At 45.3% G+C, this 20,291-nt stretch overlaps 1 long non-coding RNA gene across 1 annotated transcript in view; it reads left to right on the forward strand.

The window, feature by feature from the left end:
- The window catches only part of LOC137305960 (uncharacterized), a 67,109-nt gene that overhangs the window by 11,745 nt on the left and 35,073 nt on the right, over window positions 1–20,291 (forward strand). Inside the window, exon 3 of the long non-coding RNA XR_010958796.1 lies at window positions 1,343–1,438. This is a non-coding gene — a long non-coding RNA (uncharacterized lncRNA). The remainder of the gene's footprint in view (window positions 1–1,342; window positions 1,439–20,291) is intronic.

Here is a 20,291-nt window from a genome sequence, read left to right on the forward strand (position 1 = left end):
AGTGTTGATTGATTAGGGAAAGCCAGCACGGATTTGTTAAAGGCAAATCGGTTTAACTAACCTGATAGAGTTTTTTTGATGAGGTAACAGAGAGGTTTGATGAGGGCAATGCAGTTGATGTGCTATATATGGACTTTCCAAAGGTAAAGTGCCACATAATAGGCTTGTCATCAAGATTGAAGCCCATGGAATAAAGGGGGCAGCGGCAGCATGGATATAAAATTGGCAAAGTAACAGGAAGCAGAGAGTAGTGGTGAACGGTTTTTCGGACTGGAGGAAGGTGTACAGTGGTGTTCCCCAGGGATCGGTACTAGGACCACTGCTTTTTTTTTATATATATCAATGACTTGGACTTGGGTGTACAGGGCACAATTTCAAAATTTGCAGACGACACAAAACTTGGAAGTGTAACGAACAGTGAGGAGGATAGTGATAGACTTCAAGAGGGTATAAACAGACTGGTGGCATGGGCGGACACATGGCAGATGAAATTTAACACAGAAAAATGTGAAGTAATACATTTCGGGAGGAAGAATGGAAAGAGGCAATATAAACTAGAGGGCACAATTCTAAAAGGGGTACAGGAGCAGAGAGACCTGGAGCTTTATGTGCACAAATCTTTGAAGGTGGTAGGACAGGTTGAGAAAGCAGTTAAAAAAGCATATGGGATCCTGGGCTTTATAAATAGAGGCATAGAGTACAAAAGCAAGGAAGTCATGATGAACCTTTATAAAACACTGGTTCAACGAACAACTGGAGTATTGTGTCCAGTTCTGGGCACCGCACTTTAGGAAAGATGTGAAGGCCTTAGAGACGGTGCAGAAAACATTTACTAGAATGATTCCGTTCATGAAGGACTTCAGTTATGTGGATAGACTGGAGAAGCTGGGGTTGTTCTGCTTGGAACAGAGAAGGTTGCGAGGAGATTTGATAGAGGTGTTCAAAATCATGAAGGGTCCAGACAGAGTAGATAGAGAGAAACTGTTCCCATTGGCAGAAGGGTCAAGAACCAGAGGACATAGATTTAAGGTGATTGAAGAAAGAACCAAAGTTGACATGAGGAAAATCTTTTTTACACAGCGAGTGGTTAGGATCTGCCCGAGGGGGTGGTGGAGGCAGATTCAATCATGGCCTTCAAATGGGAACTGGATAAGTACTTGAAAGGAAAAAATTTGCAGGGCTACGGGGACTAGCCGGGGGAGTGGGACCAGCTGATTACTTTTGTATAGAGCCGGCGCGGACTCGATGGGCCAAATGGCCTCCTTCCATGCTGTAACCTTTCTATGATTCTATGATTCTCTCTCATTTTACTTCACCTTTTATTCGGATTATACAATTTCAGGATAAACTTTCTAATCACAAGGAAAATCTTTTCGGAACACTGGAATAGATACTTGGAACAAGAAAAGGATTTCCAGTCCATCAACAGAAGAACCAGGTACAATTTATCATGTTAAAAAACTTACTTATGAACCAACCAATCAGGGACAAACCCCATAAAAATTAAAGGTACTTGTTTATTACTGCCTGTATTACCTTGATCCGATCTTGATTTCTCTTTCTTTCTGAACAGTGAAAGAAAGAGGGAAAATTATTGAAACTGTCAATTAATGGTATAGAAGGACAAGTAGGACACCTGTCGTTTGGGATGTCTTGGACAATGTCAAAAGAAAGAAAGACTTGCATTTATATAGCGTCTTTCACAACCTCAAGATGTCCCAAAGTGCTTTACAGCCAATGAAGCACTTTTGAAATGTAGTCACTGTTGTAATGTAGGAAAAGCAACAGCCAATTTGCACACAGCAAGGTCCCACAAACAGCAATGTGATAATGACCAGGTAACCTGTTTTAGTGATATTGATTGAGGGATAAATATTGAGGAATGTCATATGAATCATAGAATCATAGAATCATAGAAGTTTACAACATGGAAACAGGCTCTTCGGCCCAACATGTCCATGTCGCCCAGTTTACACCACTAAGCTAGTCCCAATTGCCTGTATACCCATCTTACCCATGTAACTGTCCAAATGCTTTTTAAAAGACAAAATTGTATCCGCCTCCACTACTGCCTCTGGCAGCTCGTTCCAGACACTCACCACCCTTTGAGTGAAAAAATTGCCCCTCTGGACCCTTTTGTATCTCTCCCCTCTCACCTTAAATCTATGCCCCCTCGTTATAGACTCCCCTACCTTTGGGAAAAGATTTTGACTATCTACCTTATCTATGCCCCTCATTATTTTATAGACTTCTATAAGATCACCCCTAAACCTCCTACTCTCCAGGGAAAAAAGTCTCAGACTATCCAACCTCTCCCTATAAGTTAAACCATCAAGTCCCGGTAGCATCCTAGTAAATCTTTTCTGCACTCTTTCTAATTTAATAATATCCTTTCTATAATAGGGTGACCAGAACTGTACGCAATATTCCAAGTGTGGCCTTACTAATGTCTTGTACAACTTCAACAAGACATCCCAACTCCTGTATTCAATGTTCTGACCAATGAAACCAAGCATGCTGAATGCCTTCTTCACCACCCTATCCACCTGTGACTCCACTTTCAAGGAGCTTTGAACCTGTACTCCTAGATCTCTTTGTTCTATAACTCTCCCCAACGCCCTACCATTAACGGAGTAGGTCCTGGCCCGATTCGATCTACCAAAATGCATCACCTCACATTTATCTAAATTAAACTCCATCTGCCATTCATCGGCCCACTGGCCCAATTTATCAAGATCCCATTGCAATCCTAGATAACCTTCTTCACTGTCCACAATGCCACCAATCTTGGTGTCATCTGCAAACTTACTAACCATGCCTCCTAAATTCTCATCCAAATCATTAATATAAATAACAAATAACAGCGGACCCAGCACCGATCCCTGAGGCACACCGCTGGTCACAGGCCTCCAGTTTGAAAAACAACCCTCTACAACCACCCTCTGTCTTCTGTCGTCAAGCCAATTTTGTATCCAATTGGCTACCTCACCTTGGATCCCGTGAGATTTAACCTTATGTAACAACCTACCATGCGGTACCTTGTCAAAGGCTTTGCTAATGTCCATGTAGCCCACGTCTACTGCACAGCCCTCATCTATCTTCTTGGTTACCCATTCAAAAAACTCAATCAAATTCGTGAGACATGATTTCCCACTCACAAAACCATGCTGACTGTTCCTAATCAGTCCCTGCCTCTCCAAATGCCTGTAGATCCTGTCTCTCAGAATACCCTCTAACAACTTACCCGCTACAGATGTCAGGCTTACCGGTCTGTAGTTCCCAGGCTTTTCCCTGCCGCCCTTCTTAAACAAAGGCACAACATTTGCTACCCTCCAATCTTCAGGCACCTCACCTGTAGCTGTCGATGATTCAAATATCTCTGCTAGGGGACCCGCAATTTCCTCCCTAACCTCCCATAACGTCCTGGGATACATTTCATCAGGTCCCGGAGATTTATCTACCTTGATGTGCGTTAAGACTTCCAGCACCTCCCTCTCTGTAATATGTACACTCCTCAAGACATCACTATTTATTTCCCCAAGTCCCCTAACATCCATGCCTTTCTCAACTGTAAATACCGATGTGAAATATTCATTCAGGATCTCACCCATCTCTGTGGTTCCGCACATAGATGACCTTGTTGATCCTTAAGAGGCCCTACTCTCTCCCTAATTACTCTTTTGCCCTTTATGTATTTGTAGAAGCTCTTTGGATTCTCCTTTGCCTTATCTGCCAAAGCAATCTCATGTCCCCTTTTTGCCCTCCTGATTTCTCTCTTAACTCTACTCCGGCAATCTCTATACTCTTCAAGGGATCCACTTGATCCCATCTGTCTATGCATGTCATATGCCTCCTTCTTCTTTTTGACTAGAGCCTCAATCACCCGAGTCATCCAAGGTTCCCTACTTCTACCAGCCTTGCCCTTCACTTTATAAGGAATGTGCTTACCCTGAACCCTGGTTAACACACTTTTGAAAGCCTCCCACTTACCAGACGCCCCTTTGCCTGCCAACAGACTCTCCCAATCAACTTCTGAATGTTCCTGTCTCATACCATCAAAATTGGCCTTTCCCCAATTTAGAATTTTAACTTCTGGGCCAGACCTATCATTCTCCATAGCTATCTTAAAACTAATGGAATTATGATCACTGGTCCCAAAGTGATCCCTCACTAACACTTCTGTCACCTGCCCTTCCTTATTTCCCAAGAGGAGGTCAAGTTTTGTGTCCTCTCTAGTCGGGCCATCCACATACTGAATGAGAAATTCCTCCTGAATACATTCAACAAATTTCTCTCCATCCAAGCCCCTAATGCTATGGCTGTCCCAGTCAATGTTGGGAAAGTTAAAGTCCCCTACTATTACCACCCTATTTTTCTTGCAGCTGTCTGTAATCTCCTTACATATTTGCTCCTCAATTTCCCGTTGACTATTTGGGGGTCTGTAGTACAATCCTATCAAAGTGATCTCTCCCTTCTTATTTTTCAGTTCTACCCATATAGACTCAGTGGGCGAACCCTCGGATATATCCCCTCTCACTACTGCCGTGATGTTCTCCCTAATCAAGAACGCAACTCCCCCTCCTCCTCTATCTTTCCTATAGCATCTGTACCCTGGAACATTGAGCTGTCAGCCCTGCCCCTCCCTTAGCCATGTTTCAGTAATAACTATAACATCCCAGTCCCATGTACCCATCCATGCCCTGAGTTCATCTGCTTTGCCCATCAGACTTCTTGCATTGAAATAAATGCAGTTTAATCTAGACTTCCCTTGGTCTTTGCCCTGCTTTCTCAGACCATCTGTCCGGTCATGTTTTGTACACTCTCCCTTACTGCCTTTTGTTTCTGTCACCACTTTACTTCCCACTGACTTCCTGCATCGGTTCCCATCCCCCTGCCACATTAGTTTAAACCCTCCCCAACAGCACTAGCAAACACTCTGCCGAGGACATTGGTTCCAGTCCTGCCCAGATGCAGACCGTCCAATTTGTACTGGTCCCACCTCCCCCAGAACCGGTTCCAATGGCCCAGGAATTTGAATCTCTCCCTCTTGCACCATCTCTCAAGCCACGTATTCATCCTAGCTATCCTGTCATTCCTACTCTGACTTGCCCGTGGCACTGGTAGCAATCCTGAGATTACTACCTTTGAGGTCCTACTCTTTAGTTTAACTCCTAACTCCCTAAATTCAGCTTGTCGGACCTCATCCTGTTTTTTACCTATATCGTTGGTACCTATATGCACCACGACAACTGGCTGTTCACCCTCCCCCTCCAGAATGTCCTGCAGCCGCTCCGAGACATCCCTGACCCTTGCACCAGGGAGGCAACATACCATCCTGGAGTTTCGGTTGCGTCCACAGAAACGCCTGTCTATTCCCCTTACAATCGAGCCCCCTATCACTATAGCTCTGCCACTCTTTTTCCTGCCTTCCTGTGCAGCAGAGCCAGCCACGGTGCCATGAACCTGGCCGCTGTCACCTTCCCCTGGTGAGCCATCTCCCCCAACAGTATCCAAAACGGTATGCCTGTTTTGGAGGGAGATGACCGCAGGGGACCCCTGCACTGCCTTCCTACTCTTCCTCTGTCTGTTAGTCACCCATTCACTATCTCCCTCAGTAATTTTTATCTGTGGTGTGACCAACTCACTGAACGTGCTATCCACGACTTCCTCAGCATCGTGGATGCCCCAAAGTGAGTCCATCCGCAGCTCCAGAGCCGTCAAGCGGTCAAACAATAGCTGCAGCTGGACACACTTCCCGCAGGTGAAGGAACCAGGGATACAGGAAGGATCCATGAATTCCCACATCCCACAAGAGGAACATGACACGGGTCTGGGATCTCCTGCCATGACTTAACCCTTAAGTTAGCTTAACAACAACTACAATGTCAAGAAAAAAAAAGGAAAGAAAAACTACTTACCTGTCACCAGCCAATCACTTACCTGTTGGCTGTGACTTCGTGCCTCCAGCAGCTGCAGTAGCTCGATCCTCCTGCTAGTCAACTTGCTTGCCCTCCTCACAGTGCCTCCTTTTTTTCTGGTTAGAGGAGGAGGGAGGGAAACACAAGTGTAGTGTTTCGGGTTTAACTGCTCCTCGACACCAGTTCTTCTGGTACCCACTGTTCAGTGGAGGTGACTGAGCCGACTTCTCCCAGAATGCCCCTCTGTCTCCTCTGCTGGGGAGAACTCCGCTGCTCTTCTTCGAAATAGTGAGATCTTTTACATCCACCAGAAAGGGCAGATAGGACCTTGATTTAATACCTTATCTGAAAGGTATCACTTCCGACAGTGCAGCACTCCCTCAGTACTGACTGGAGTGTAAGCCTCGACTATGTGCTCAAGTCACTAACGCGGAACGTGAACCTACAACTTTTCGGAATCAGAGGTGAGGGTGCTACCTACTGAGCCACGGCTGACACCTAATGTAGGACACTTAGGAACATAGGAACATAGGAACAGGAGTAGGCCATTCAGCCCCTCGTGCCTGCTCCGCCATTTGATAAGATCATGGCTGATCTGTGATCTAACTCCATATACCTGCCTTTGGCCCATATCCCTTAATACCTTTGGTTGCCAAAAAGCTATCTATCTCAGATTTAAATTTAGCAATTGAGCTAGACACTTGATGGGTACACAAAATTAACTTTCTATTCATAAGGCCCCATTTCACCTTTCTTCTACACCACGTAATTAGGTGTGTGATAAGATGGCCCTAATACATTCGATGAAGTTCATTTACCCACTATTTTAACAATGGCATTAACCCATGTAGTTTTCATGGATTAATGTTTTCATTAAAATAGCAAGCAAAGAAATTTCATACAGCTGCATTTGTTACTGATATTGCACAAAGCAATGTAAGCCCAATGCTTCTTTCTTTTCTATCTACTCTCCACCTCTGGTGCTAAGGAAATTCAGACAGATAAAATATCTTTAGGAAAGATGAGAATCAGTAACAGTGCCCTCTGCTGGCTTGGAGACTGCAAGGACCTCTGAGGTTGAATGGAACCAACAACATTTGTGATAGCATTCAGAACACCAGGAGCATTGGAACAGAAGTAAACCATTCAGCTCCTGTCCTACCATTCAATTAGATCATGGCTGATCTGTATCTTAACTTCATCTTCCCGCCTTGGTTCCATATCCCTTAATACCCTTGACTAACAAAAATCTATCAATCTCAGTTTTGAAATTTTCAATTGACCCCCAGCCTCAACAGCTTTTTGGGGTAGAGAGTTGTTGGAAACAGGGGCAGCCAATTTGCACACAGCAAGGTCCCACAAACAGCAATGTGATAATGACCAGATCATTTGTTTTCTAATGATGTTGGTTGAGGCATAAATATTGGCCAGGACACCGGAGAGAACTCCGCTGCTCTTCTTCGAAATTGTGCCATGGGATCTTTTAAACGTCCATCTGAGAGGGCAGAAAGGACCTCCGCCGTAACATCTCATCCAAAAGACAGCACCTGCAACAGTGCAGCACTCCCTCAGCCTAGATGTTGTGCTCAAGTCCCAGGAGAGGGATTTGAATCAACAACCTTCTGGGCTTAGAGGCTAGAGCGCTACCACTGAGCCATGGCTGACACATGTGAAGAAGCGACAGAGGTTCAAGAATCTCCTGCAAGGAGGTTGGGACTCTTCTCACTCGAGTTGTTTTGAGGTACGTCCCAGCGGCTGGTGCGAGAGCCACAATGGATAGCTAATCGCCTATCCATCTCATCCAGCAGTGCATAAAGTGGGGAAACTGAAGGATCGGAGAAAAGAGCGCATGGAAAAGAAAGCACCAGTGCCTGGGAGCAACTAGAGTTCTAATTCAAATTTATTTTAAGTTTCCTTTTAAATATTATTAATGGGCAGCACCATAGTAATGAAAAAATAATAGTTCCTGGGACTGCAATTGCTTTTATATGTCATTGCACTGTTATTATTATTCATAAAGCAGAAGAGTGTAAGGAGAGTCTTTACTCCCACGCTGCCTCAATGTGAACGTGCATCGTAGGAGGAGGATATTCAGCCCCTCGAGCCTGTTCCGCCATTCAATTAGATCATGGATGATCTGCACCTTAACTCCATCTACCCGCCTTGGTTCTGTAACCCTTAACACCATTACCTAACAAAAATCTGTCAATCTTAGTTTTGGAACTTTCAATTGACCCCCAGCCTCAACAGCTTTTTGAGGATGTGGAGATGCCGGTGATGGACTGGGGTTGACAATTGTAAACAATTTTACAACACCAAGTTATAGTCCAGCAATTTTATTTTAAATTCACAAGCTTTCGGAGATTTTCTCCTTCCTCAGGCAAATGTTTGCCTGAGGAAGGAGAAAATCTCCGAAAGCTTGTGAATTTAAAATAAAATTGCTGGACTATAACTTGGTGTTGTAAAATTGTTTACAATAGCTTTTTGAGGGACAGAGTTCCAGATTTCCACTCCCCTTTGTGTGAAGAAGTGCTTCCTGACATCACCCCTGAACGGCCGAGCTCTAATTTTAAGGTTATGGCCCCTTGTTCTGGACACCCCCACCAAAGGAAATGTTTTCTCTCTATCTACCCTATCAAATCCTTTAATCATCTTAAACATCTCAATTAGATCACCCTTTAATCTTCTATACTCAAGGGAATACAAGCCTAGTCTATGCAACCTGTCCTCATTTAACCCTTTTATTATTATTAAAATTTGGCATACAGTGAGTAAATTTGAGGTGATAATGTACTGGATGAAGAAAAGCATATGAATTGGAGTGTGAATGCAAGATATACAATGACTTGTATAAGTCTAAACATTCACTCCCTCCACCACCGACGCACAGTGGCTGCATCCACAGGATGCACTGCAGCAACTCGCCAAGGCTTCTTCGACAGCACCTCCCAAACCCGCGACCCCTACCACCTAGAAGGACAAGGGCAGCAGGCACATGGGAACAACACCACCGGCACGTTCCCCTCCAAGTCACACACCATTCCAACTTGGAAATATATCGCTGCTCCTTCATCGTCGCTGGGTCAAAATCCTGGAACTCCCTACCTAACAGCGCTGTGGGAGAACCTTCACTACACGGACTGCAGCGGTTCAAGAAGGCAGCTCACCACCACCTTCTCAAGGGCAATTAGGGATGGGCAATAAATGCCAGCATTGCCAGCGACGCCCACATCCCATGAACGAATAAAAAAAAAATTGGGACACTAGTAATAAGGATGTTCATTGTTTGGATGAAATGTTAAACCGAGGTCTTGTCTACCTTTGTAGGTGAAGATTAAAGCTAAATGGGAAGATGAGATCAAATGGGCCAAAAAGAGATTCAACGGAACCTATCTATTGATGCGAAGATTGAAAGATATTTGATAATGGAATCCCTTTTAGTTTCTGGTAAAAGGGTTAATATTTGTGGAACTATGGACAGTGTTAGAGAGATATGTGCAAATGTGTAGCAGGAAGAGTTAGAATGTCAACAGCAAAGGGTTTAATGTCATCTGGTAGCACACTTGTTAACATATTGACATAAAGTTCCTTTGTGCAGTATTTTAACACATTGATAATGATTTATTTTTAAATAGGTTAACAGCTACATTCATATTGTGTGCAAGGAAGCTTCATCCAAACACATTAACCAATGCACTATGACAGGAAATTAAACCCCAAGAAGTTGGCAATGCTGCGTTTATTACCCATCCCCAGTCGCCTTGTAGAATCTTGCATCTTATGCTTTGGTTAAATAAATGGCAAAAGTGCTGCTTCCTCGTAAGATAACTTTGCACTTTGATTAAAAGGGAAGGTAGTTCAAGTGAGAATACTTTTTGCTCAAAGTAATTCTCATTTAATGTAGAAAAATAATGTATGAATGAGATTTATCTTCCACATAGAAATCCTCAAATTAGATGTTCCTACCTATTAGTCTGCCTAAGCAGTCTCACCAAGACAGAATGTCCCCATGGATCCTGAAGATAATCCAAAGAAAATTACTTTGAATTACATAGAATGTACTGCACAGAAACAGGCCATTCGGCCCAACAGGTCCATGCCAGTGTTTATGCTCCACATCAGCCTCCTCCCACCCCTCTTCATCTATCCCTATCAGCATAGCCTTCCATTCCTTTCTCCCTCATATGTTTATCTAGCTTCCCCTTAAATGAATATGTGCTATTCGCCTCAACTACTCTTTGTGGCCATGAGTTCCACATTCTAACCACTCTCTGGGTAAAGTTTCTCCTGAATTCCCTGTTGAATTTATGAGTGACTATCATTTATTTATGGCCCCTAGTTCTGGTCTCCCCCGCAAGTGGAAACACCTTCTCTACGGTCTATCCTATCAAACCCTTTCATAATCTTAATGACCTCTATCAGGTCACCCCTCAGTGTTCTCTTTTCAGCCCTGGCCTGTTCAGTCTTTCCTGATGGTCATAACCTCTTCGTTCTTGAATCATCCTTGCAAATCTTTTTTGCACCTTCTCCAGTGCCAAAATATTGGGCCAACATAAGAGCCTCTCTGGAAGCACAGGACACCAGTAAATCACGTCTCCAGCCGAGAGGGCAGATTTCTATATCAGAAGTAAATTTTTGAGGGATCCTGAAGCTCTGCAGGGACTCTCAGGCTAATCTGAAATTGTTTCCCATCGTGCTATTCCAGGATACTGATATTATCAGAAAGCCGAAGGAGGAAGGGAGGTCAACTCAAGGTCCTCACATAGGCAATCAGATTGATGCTTTTACAATAAAATGTAGGGAAAAATCTCATCGGTATGTTATTTTTTGATTAAAATGGTGGATTACTTTGAACAAAAAGTACTCCCTCGGACTTTCCTTCCCATTAATCATTTGGATAATTTCTGTTGAGGAAGTTATTCTATGAAAAAGAGAACTTTGATGCAACTGGGATTAGAAGTGTTTTTTTCTCATAACTTGCTGTTCTGCACTACTTTGATTTTACAGAAGATTGTACAGACTTGAAATACTGAAGAACGGACAGAGCCTTTATGTAGTATTCTGGCCTCTTGCTCATCGCTCCACGTAGTAAAATGTCCCAAGGCGCTTCACAGGAGCGTTATCAAACAAAATTAGACACCGAGCCACATAAAGAAATATTAGGACAGGTGACCAAAAGCTTGGTCAAACAGGTAGGTTTTAAGGAGTGTCTTAAAGGAGGAGACAGAAGTAGACAGACGGAGAGGTTTAGTGAGGGAATTCCAGAGCTGAAGGCACGGCCGCCTACGGTGGAGCGCTGAAAATCGGGGATGCACAAGAGGCCAGAATTGGAGGAGTAGTGTAGGGCTGGAGGAGGTTACAGAGATAGGGAAAGCCAAGGCTATGAAGCGAGTGCATTACAGTTGAATTAGTTTTAGATTGTTCTCACAAAGAACTGGCACAGACACGATGGGCTGAACAGCCTTCTTCCATGCTAGAAGCTTTTAAGGTTCTATAGGTACAACAGAACACCTTTAAAGCAAAGACACAAAGGCTTATGCTTAGAGAAAAAATGAAGAACAGCCACTTGAAATTTAATGACTTTACAGAGAAGATAATGTCCCAGAATTTACTATCAAATAATGGTGAGGCTAACATTGCTCGCTGTTATCTATCCGCAAATCGCACAGCAACTTCAGACGAGGGCAAATGCGCGGTTAAACACGGAAATCCAGAAGTTTCTGTCCAAGATGCGCCGCTCTGCCGTTAGCTTCACGAAAAAGGCATCTCGCTGTCTGACTCACCATTGAAATGCATTGAGCGGCGTGAAGTTCCTGTATTTGCATGGTAGATACGGACTAAACTCACCACGGAAAGTCAGGGCTTGTCCATTTCAGTCTAAGTACCCTTTTTAATGGTGTGATATGTGTTAATTTCTGCCAAACAACCTATCTGGCACTGAAAATTAACCATTACAGGAGTGGAGTCTCATTCCTTCAGGTTTTAATTGTTGTTGGAGATTATTTTAAAAATTGAAATTAAATTTTTTTTTTTACTTTTTCTTTCTGGCTCTTTTTTCTCTCTCTTAATCCAATCTTTCGTTCCCTCTATTTCTTTTACTGTACCTGATTTGACATTGAATTCACTGTTCTAACTTACACTTCCTGGTTCAGACTCCGCACGGTTCATTTCACAATCCTTCAGTCTGATTGGTTAAGGAGATGCAGAGTTTCTTGCCCTGTCCACACAGGTCCCAGATGCCCTGTAGAGGGCGCCGCGCTGTTTCCATCTCCCACTTACAGCAATTTCCAGTGCAAGGCCTCATGGAAATTAAACGGCCAAGGGCAAATCCAAGTAATGGCAGGGCTTCCGTTCGTTCACCAATTAATATTTGGTACAGACTGCTCAGGGAAACAGTGGTGGCAGATAGTGTTGAAAGATTCAGGAGGGGACTGAATAACTATTTGGCAGAGGAAGTAACCGAGAGAGTGCATGGTATTTTTCAAACTTTGGGATTAGCAAAATGGAGCACAACTCTCTCTTCTGGTCCTGTACGTTCTTATGTTCCTGTGTACCGTGTTTTATCAGTTGTAGCTCAGTGGGTAGCACACTCTTACCTCTGATGTTCGAAGATGGTGGGTTCAGAACCCACTCCAGAGACTCGAGCACAAAATCTAGGCTGATGCTCCCAGTGCAATACTGAGGGGGCGCTGCAGTGACGTTAAACTGAGGTCCTGCCTGCCCTCGCGGTTGGACGTAAAAGATGCCATGGCGCTAGTTGAAGAAAAGCAGGGGGAGTTCTCCCTAGTGTCCTGATCAATGTTTATCCCTCAATCAACTTAACTAAAGGAAGCAGATTAACGGGTCATTTATCTCACTGCTGTTTGTGGGGCCTTTTGCTGTGCCCAAATTGGCTGCTGTGTTTCCTACATTAGGGACACAATTTTAGCCCCGAAGTCCAGGTGCAGGGGAAGGGGGGGCAATCGCGGATTTGCGGAGCGGGAAGGAATCCCAGCTCCAACCCGTTGAAAAAAGCACACGACCCAGACTGACCTGGGTACGCTGGAGCTTCGGGAAGCAGGAAGTCTCGTCAGTAATTAAAGCCGGCGGGCCAATATTTAAAGCAGGAATTATAGTAGTTAAACTAGTTGAAATGGTGAGTTTTATGTTTATTGATGCAGGGAAACGATTTCAACTCTGCCTCAATGTGTTTCCCGTGCTGTGTGAAACATGGCATGGAAACCGAGGCAGGTTGCAGCCGGCAGCCATTGGGACATTGAAATCCCTGTTTGACAGATGGGGATAAAAGGTGAGTTATTGCAGCAGGGCACTCAGTTCTCTCAGACAAACGTTTGGCTGGGAGATCTTTGTGTTTAGACCGAGAATTCTTGGCTCACACTCAGAATTGTTCTGTTTACATATATTTATCTACTTTTTGGACCCCCCTCAAACTGACACCATCAGGATGGGGGAGCGATGGCTGCATTCACCACTACATCTGAGGAGGAGGCACATCGCCATCCTCGCCAGGCACGGCTTGCAGTTCCGCCACTTGCAGCTCCACAACACAGTGCTGCGCCACTGGGACCTGCACAAAAGCACAGAGGGCAACAACAGAGGGAGAGACGTTGCAGGAGGCATTACCCTCGTGAGGGGGTCTACAGACTGAGGATCAGCTTCCTGGACCTCTTTGCGGAGCGGTGCCTACAAAGACTCAGAGTGAGTCGCCAAATGGTCGCAGACATTTGCCGCTCCTTCATGCAGTGCTGCTCCCAGTTAGGCCTAGTGGCGTCGCATTGCCTGTGCCAGTTAAAGTGACCACTGCCCTCAACTTCTTCACCTCCGGGTCCTTCCAGGGCGCCACTGGTGACATCGCCGGGGTCTCTCAGTCGTCTGCACACAAGTGCATAAGGCAGATCACCGATGGTTTGTTTTGCAGGGCGTCCGACTACATCAACTTCCCCATCGATGACCTCAGCCAGACGGAGAGGGCAGTGGGTTTCCATGCTGTGACTGCTTCTCATGGGTACAGGGTGTAATTGATTGCACACATGTAGCAATCCGAGTACCTCCACACGAGCCAGGACTGTTCATCAACAGAAAGGGATATCACTCCATCAACACGCAGCTCATTTGCGACCACCAGAAAAGATTCCTTCACGTGTGCGCCAGATTCCCTGGCAGCTGCCATGATTCTTTCATGTAAGGAGTTGCACAACACCAGGTTATAGTCCAACAGCTTTATTTGAAATCCATGTTGGACTATAACCTGGTGCTGTGCGACTCCTTACATTTGTCCACCCCAGTCCATCACCGGCATCTCCACATCATGATTCTTTCATTCTGAGGGAATCCAATATCCCGGCCCTCTTCCACGCACCAAATAGAGTTAAGGGCTGGCTCCTCGGAGACAAGGGATACCCCCTGCACACATGACTGATGACACCTGTGAAAAACCCCATCAGGGAGGAGCAGCATCAGAACAGCGACAGTCACATCACCACCAAGTCTGTCTTTGAACATGCGATAGGACTGCTGAAGATGCGATTTCAGTGCCTGGATTGATCTGGGAGAGTCCTTCAATACGCACCAGTGAGACTGGGTCGAATTATAGTCGTCTGTCGCATCCTGCACAACGTCACTCAACAGAGAGGGTTACCTGTGGATGAGGCCCCACGCCCTCATGCAGCATCCACATCTGCCATCAACATTGAGGATGAGGAGGACGACAATGGGCAACCCCATGGACAGACCAGCGGCTCACCTGGCTGCTCGTGATGCCAGGGAGTCACTCATACGTGATAAGTTCTCGTAAGGAGATCGGGAAAGTGAGGATAGTCAACTTCCCACACCACCTGGAACGAGTGCCACCAACACCAGCCTCACCTCACCCCACCCCTCAGCTCAAAACATACCCACAACCACACATACACCCACTGTAAACGCACCCACTGGGTGGCATCAAGGCTCACCGTTCATGATCAAGCACATGAAAGGACGTTTTCACCAAAGGGACTCAAGAACGGACAAGACGTGGCAGTGGTGGTGGTAATTATAAGATTTAATGTGCATGGAACAAAAACCAAATATAAATAAAAAACATGACACTCTGTCAAACACCCTTGTGCACACCCTTTGTGCTCACAAAACCTTAGCCTTTCACTTCCTACTACTTCTGCGTGGTGCATCCCCTGTGGTTGTAGCAGGGGTAGTGGCAGGTTGCTCTTGTCCATGCCCTGACTGCTTAGATGCTTTCAGCCTACTCCCTCTGGGTTTTGGAGCCCATGAGGGCCTCTCCAAAGGCTGCTCCACCTACACCTGTGCAGGGGCTGACTTGGCCACCTGGAGAAGAGGCAGCATTACGGGTACTGATTGAGGGGGACAACCGGTGAGACGTGGGAGTACTTTGAGTGGAGTCCCCACTTCCATGTCCCCTTTTGCCATCATCCCTCTCCTGGGCCAGGCCCACACCACTCCTACCACTCCGCTGGACAACAGTCTGGAGGACATGTGTGATGCCTTGTAAGGCCACTTCGAATGTCTCTGTCTGCCTGTATAAGGCAGCAGAATGTAGTTTGCCCTGAGTCCGCACGGCTGTTGTCAGGGCCTGAATGGACTCATTTGTGAGCCGTGCTTGAAGCTCAATGGAGGCTGCCATGCTCTCCATCGCAGACATTCCCGCACTTTCCTGCGTCACCGATCCACTAATGCTGGAGGTGGACTCCTCCATCCTCACCGCTATAGTGGAGAGTGTGCGTGACACCTGTTCCACTATCTCGTAAATGTGCTGCTGTCCCTCAATCATTCTCCTTTTAAAGGTTGACCCCGGGGTCCAGCATCTGCGTCTAGCTGAGCAGAGCCTGGAGAGGAGTGCTCCCACCGACACGGACTCTCCACAGCTGCCCCTGCCACCAGTGCCTGCTCGCGCTCTCTTGTATGCGGTGACTCACCAGGTGCCAACCCAACTAATTGACTGCTAGGACCCACTGAGGTGTGAGTATCTGCGCTGGTGGATGGCTCACTAAGATGTGACGGTGCACCCTCAGAGGCCGGGAGCTCCTCTGAGGAATCACCCTCTGCCATCACTGCGGTCGTTGAAAGGCCTGTGAGAGAACAGAAGGCAATATTAAGATTCATCATAGATGTGTCATGTTGCGATGAGCATACTGAGGTGTTCAACATGCCAGTCATTGTTAATGTCAATTCATGTTGTGTGTGATGAATGTTAAAGTTGTGTCACCAGACATTTGTGGGGTGCCAGTCTCGGCATCCCCGACGGACAGGCACTCGAGGGTGCGACTGATCTCCAACGCCTCCTCCTCCGCCTCTGTGAGGACCACTATTTGTTGTGGCCCCCCTCCAGTCCTCGCCCTCTCACGTGCATTCTGAGCTCCCTTCTCCTAGAAGGGGAGAAAGGACAGACGTGTGAGTGAGTGATGGTGAAGTGGCCAACCAATGAATGCATTGCTTTGGGTGAGGCTGACCGTGAAAGAGATGCATCAGAGGGTGAGTATGAGACAGAGACATCACATTGGATGAGGATTGGGGTGAGTGGCAGTGGTGGGGTGACTAATGGGGAGGTGAGGAAGTGCTCAGAAAGTGAAGGTAAGTTGAAGATGAGCCTTAAGTGAGTGTGTGGAGTGATGTGATGGAGTGGGCTTCGCAGGGCAGAATGTGAGGTGGTGGTAGGGGGGTTAAGTGCATCACGGAATACCGGAGAATCAGTGAGCGTACTCACTTTTTCTGGCCTGGTTAGGACATTGAAGTGCTTCCTGCACTGTATCCAGGCGCGGGAGATGTTGCTGCTGGTGATCTCTGCCACCTCGAGCCGGGCCTTCTTGATGGCAGAGGCAGGGCACTTCTTCCTGTCCGCCGGGTAGAATATTTCCCTCCCCCTCCTCACCCCAGCCAGCAGCACCTCAAGTGAGGCATCACTAAACTTTGGGGCAGGCTTGCTCCTCGCCTGCTCCGTTGTCTTCAGAATTCCTCGTTTCTCCAACAAAAGCCACTGCAACAATGGCCCTTTAAATACAAACACTCCAGCTGACAGCAGGTCATGCGGGCACGCAGTCCGTCCGCTGCGCGGCTTTCAGATGGCAAACACGGAAGCCCTCGATTAGGTTGCGATCGCGTGGGGAAAGTTAGGGATTTTCTTTCGGGTGTCCCGCACGCCGACATATTAAAATCCCGCCCTCCAACAGTGACTGTAAAGTCCTGAGGTCATGAAAGTGCTGTATAAATGCACATCTTTCTTCTTTATTACCTACCTCTTTTATTTTTAGCCAGTATTTAATTATTCACATTGACCTCGTTTTGCTCTTCCAATGCCGGTACCCAGTGACTTTTGTAGACAAGGGCTCCATCACGGCTTCTTACCCACTTTGTGGCCACGATAGACATGCAGGGATACTTTTAACGCACTTGCTACATTTACTCTTGTGTTCAACTGCTTTGGTTGTACTGATGTACAATGCAACCATTGCAGACATGTTCAGAGCGCTGGTAATTAATTAGTCTCTTGTGCTTGTGCTAGCAGAATAAACAATGTGCCCTGAACTGAGCTGATAAGGTCACTGTGAGACTTTGGCTTGTTGGCCCTTATTGAAAAGGGTATCTAAATGTCATAGAAATAGTGTTTCAATCGGAATGCATGTTGCACAGCAATATTTCTCTTGTAGGCCTTTTTTCGCAGACCACATTCAGCATTTCCTGTCAGGACTGAAAGTATTCCCTGTGAAACTGTCCCTGTCCATCTGTAAGAGCACTGGGGTCGATATCCTGACAAATATATCTCAAGCAACCAGACGAATTCTTAACTCATGCGCCTAAATTCCTCACTAAGGAACCGGCTCGGTTTTACCGTCTAGCCCATGTCTAGGAGTGAACGATGCCTCAATTTGGCTCACCAAATTGTCTGACATCACCCATTGAATTTCAATCACAGGTTCACCTTCCCAGCCCTCAATTAGGATATCGACAAACTACTGAGTGAATGTATTAACCCATTGTTGCCAAATCATCAAAGAATAAATCATGCACTAACAACCATTTATTGACTTTAAAATCTTGATTGTCACTTAAACATTGAATTATACAACAATCAATAGATATAAATAGTTATAGCTAGCTTAGCAACCTAGCAATGTGAATTTTTTTACTCACAGGGTTGTTATGGAATGCGCTAGCAGAGCGAGTGGTGGAAGCAGAATCCATAATTGCTTTTAAAAGGCAAGTGGATTAACATTTCAAAGAGTATGAGGAAAGAGCAGTGAAATGGGGGTAGGTGGAGAGCTCTTGACAAATGCTGGTACAGGCATGATGGACTGTAAAGGGTCCACCTGTGCTGTAAAATTTGATGATTTTGTGGTTCCGAAATTGGTTGCAATCTTGCCTCTGAGTCAGAAGGATTGTGGGTTCAAATTCTATACCAGTACTTGAGCACGTCAGGTATGAGGCCCTCAGACTGAGACAGTGAACTGAGGCCAAGTTCCGTGACACTATTCAAAGAAGAGTATGGAATCCTGACTAACATTTCTCCCTCAACCAGCATCGCTAAAATCAGATTAACTGATGGTTGTTTGTGGGATTTTACTGCACGTGAAGTGGCTTTTGTATTTGCCTACATGAGAACAGTCATCCCACTTCAAAGTAATGAATTGCATTTGAACGACTTTTAGGCGTTTTAGATTTTAAATTTGTCATGCAGGCCTAAAGCTGGTATTACAGAATGGACACCCGTTATAGAAGGAGTCCTGTCATTGTAAGGTCCAGCAAATCCATGGAAATGAAAATCGTGAGAGATGTATTACGGGCGGCTGATCTGATATCTCCCATTTTAAACTATCGCCCAAAATGACCCTCAATAAATTTTTAGTATAATATATATTTGCTTATATGTATTCATATTTATAGCTGGGACCTGAAATTCCTGGGGCTGGGTGCAGGCATCTCCATGGCAAATTCATGCAGGCTGGAATTTGGGGTGGGGCTCCTCTTCTGCCAGGGCTCTGCCCCCGTCCTTTTTTTTTAACAATGTCAAATTCTGCTGCAAGTGGGAGTGGGCACTTCTTGCATCTTTCCCTCTCCGTGTGACTTTTACCAGAAGCTGGAGTATCAACTTGCATGGATCCTTTCATTGTAATGTGAGAACAAAATCAATTTGGGATTCAATGCAATTGGAAAAGTGTCACCATAAACTGATCTGAGCGAGGCTGACTATGGGGAAAATTTGACTGTGTTGTTAGCTGTGGCTCTGTTGGTAGCATTCTCACTGATGAGTTAGATAGGTCATGGGTTCAAGTCCCACTCTAGAGACTTGAAGACAATATCAAAGCTGACATGTCAGTGCATTACTGAGGGAGTACTGCACTGTTGGAGGTGCTGTCTTTCAGATGAGGCATTAAACTGAGACCCTCAAGTGGATGTAAAAGATCTCATGGCACTATTTCAAAGAAGAACAGGGGAGTTCTCCCTGGTGTCTGGCCCAATATTTATCCCTCAACCAACGTCACAAAAAAAACAGATGATCTGATCATTATCGCATTGCTGTTTGTGGGACCTTGCGGTGTGTAAATTTGCTGCTGTGTTTCCTACAACAGTGACTGTACTTCATTGGTTGTAAAGTGCTTTGGGATGTCCTGAGGTCATGAAAAGTGCTATATAAATGCAAATCTTTCTTTACTTGCCTCATCTTCCACTAGTTTACACCTCGTGATAGCCAATCCATACAGCTTCATTGTTACCAGCTACTAGCCAGTCTGGATGAACCACGTTGTCAAATATGTAGAGAAAATCAGAGGACATCCTGAGCAACAATCAAAGGGCAACATTTACGATGGGACTAAATGAGAGAAATTGAACAGCGAAGATAATTTTAGAATCAGATTGATGCAACGGAGGAATGCACGCACAAGTCGGTTGGCAATTAGCTTTGTTCCCACGTGATGCAAAATAAAAGTAAATGTACCAGGAAAAGAAGGAGGGACCGGGTATAAGTTATCAAACAAAAATGAGTTGTTATCTTCAGTAAGGAAAGCGTTGAGTGGCATGGCTTGTGTATCTGGAGAAGTCAGTCGGTGTGCAAGAATTTATAAGCTAGCAGCGTCCTGCTGAAGGCAACAATAATAAATTGCACTTTTCTTCCCCTTTATCACTCAGTGCTGGATTATCAGGAAGCCTAACAACAGTGTAAACTAAGAACAATCTGAACTAGTTTCGAGGTTAAGTTCCTGCGGAGGTGTTGTTGAAATGAAACTACTACAAATGAAATCTAAGCTGAGAGGCATAATTATTTCGAATAATATTAGTGTTCAGAAGATAAACTTACATTTGTATTCCTGATCTGCATTAGACAGTAAAGCAGAATCTGGAAGAAGTAGTTTTGTTTTTCTTGTT

Source organism: Heptranchias perlo, chromosome 3, assembly GCF_035084215.1.
Source record: "Heptranchias perlo isolate sHepPer1 chromosome 3, sHepPer1.hap1, whole genome shotgun sequence".
In the NCBI taxonomy this organism is placed as follows: domain Eukaryota; kingdom Metazoa; phylum Chordata; class Chondrichthyes; order Hexanchiformes; family Hexanchidae; genus Heptranchias; species Heptranchias perlo.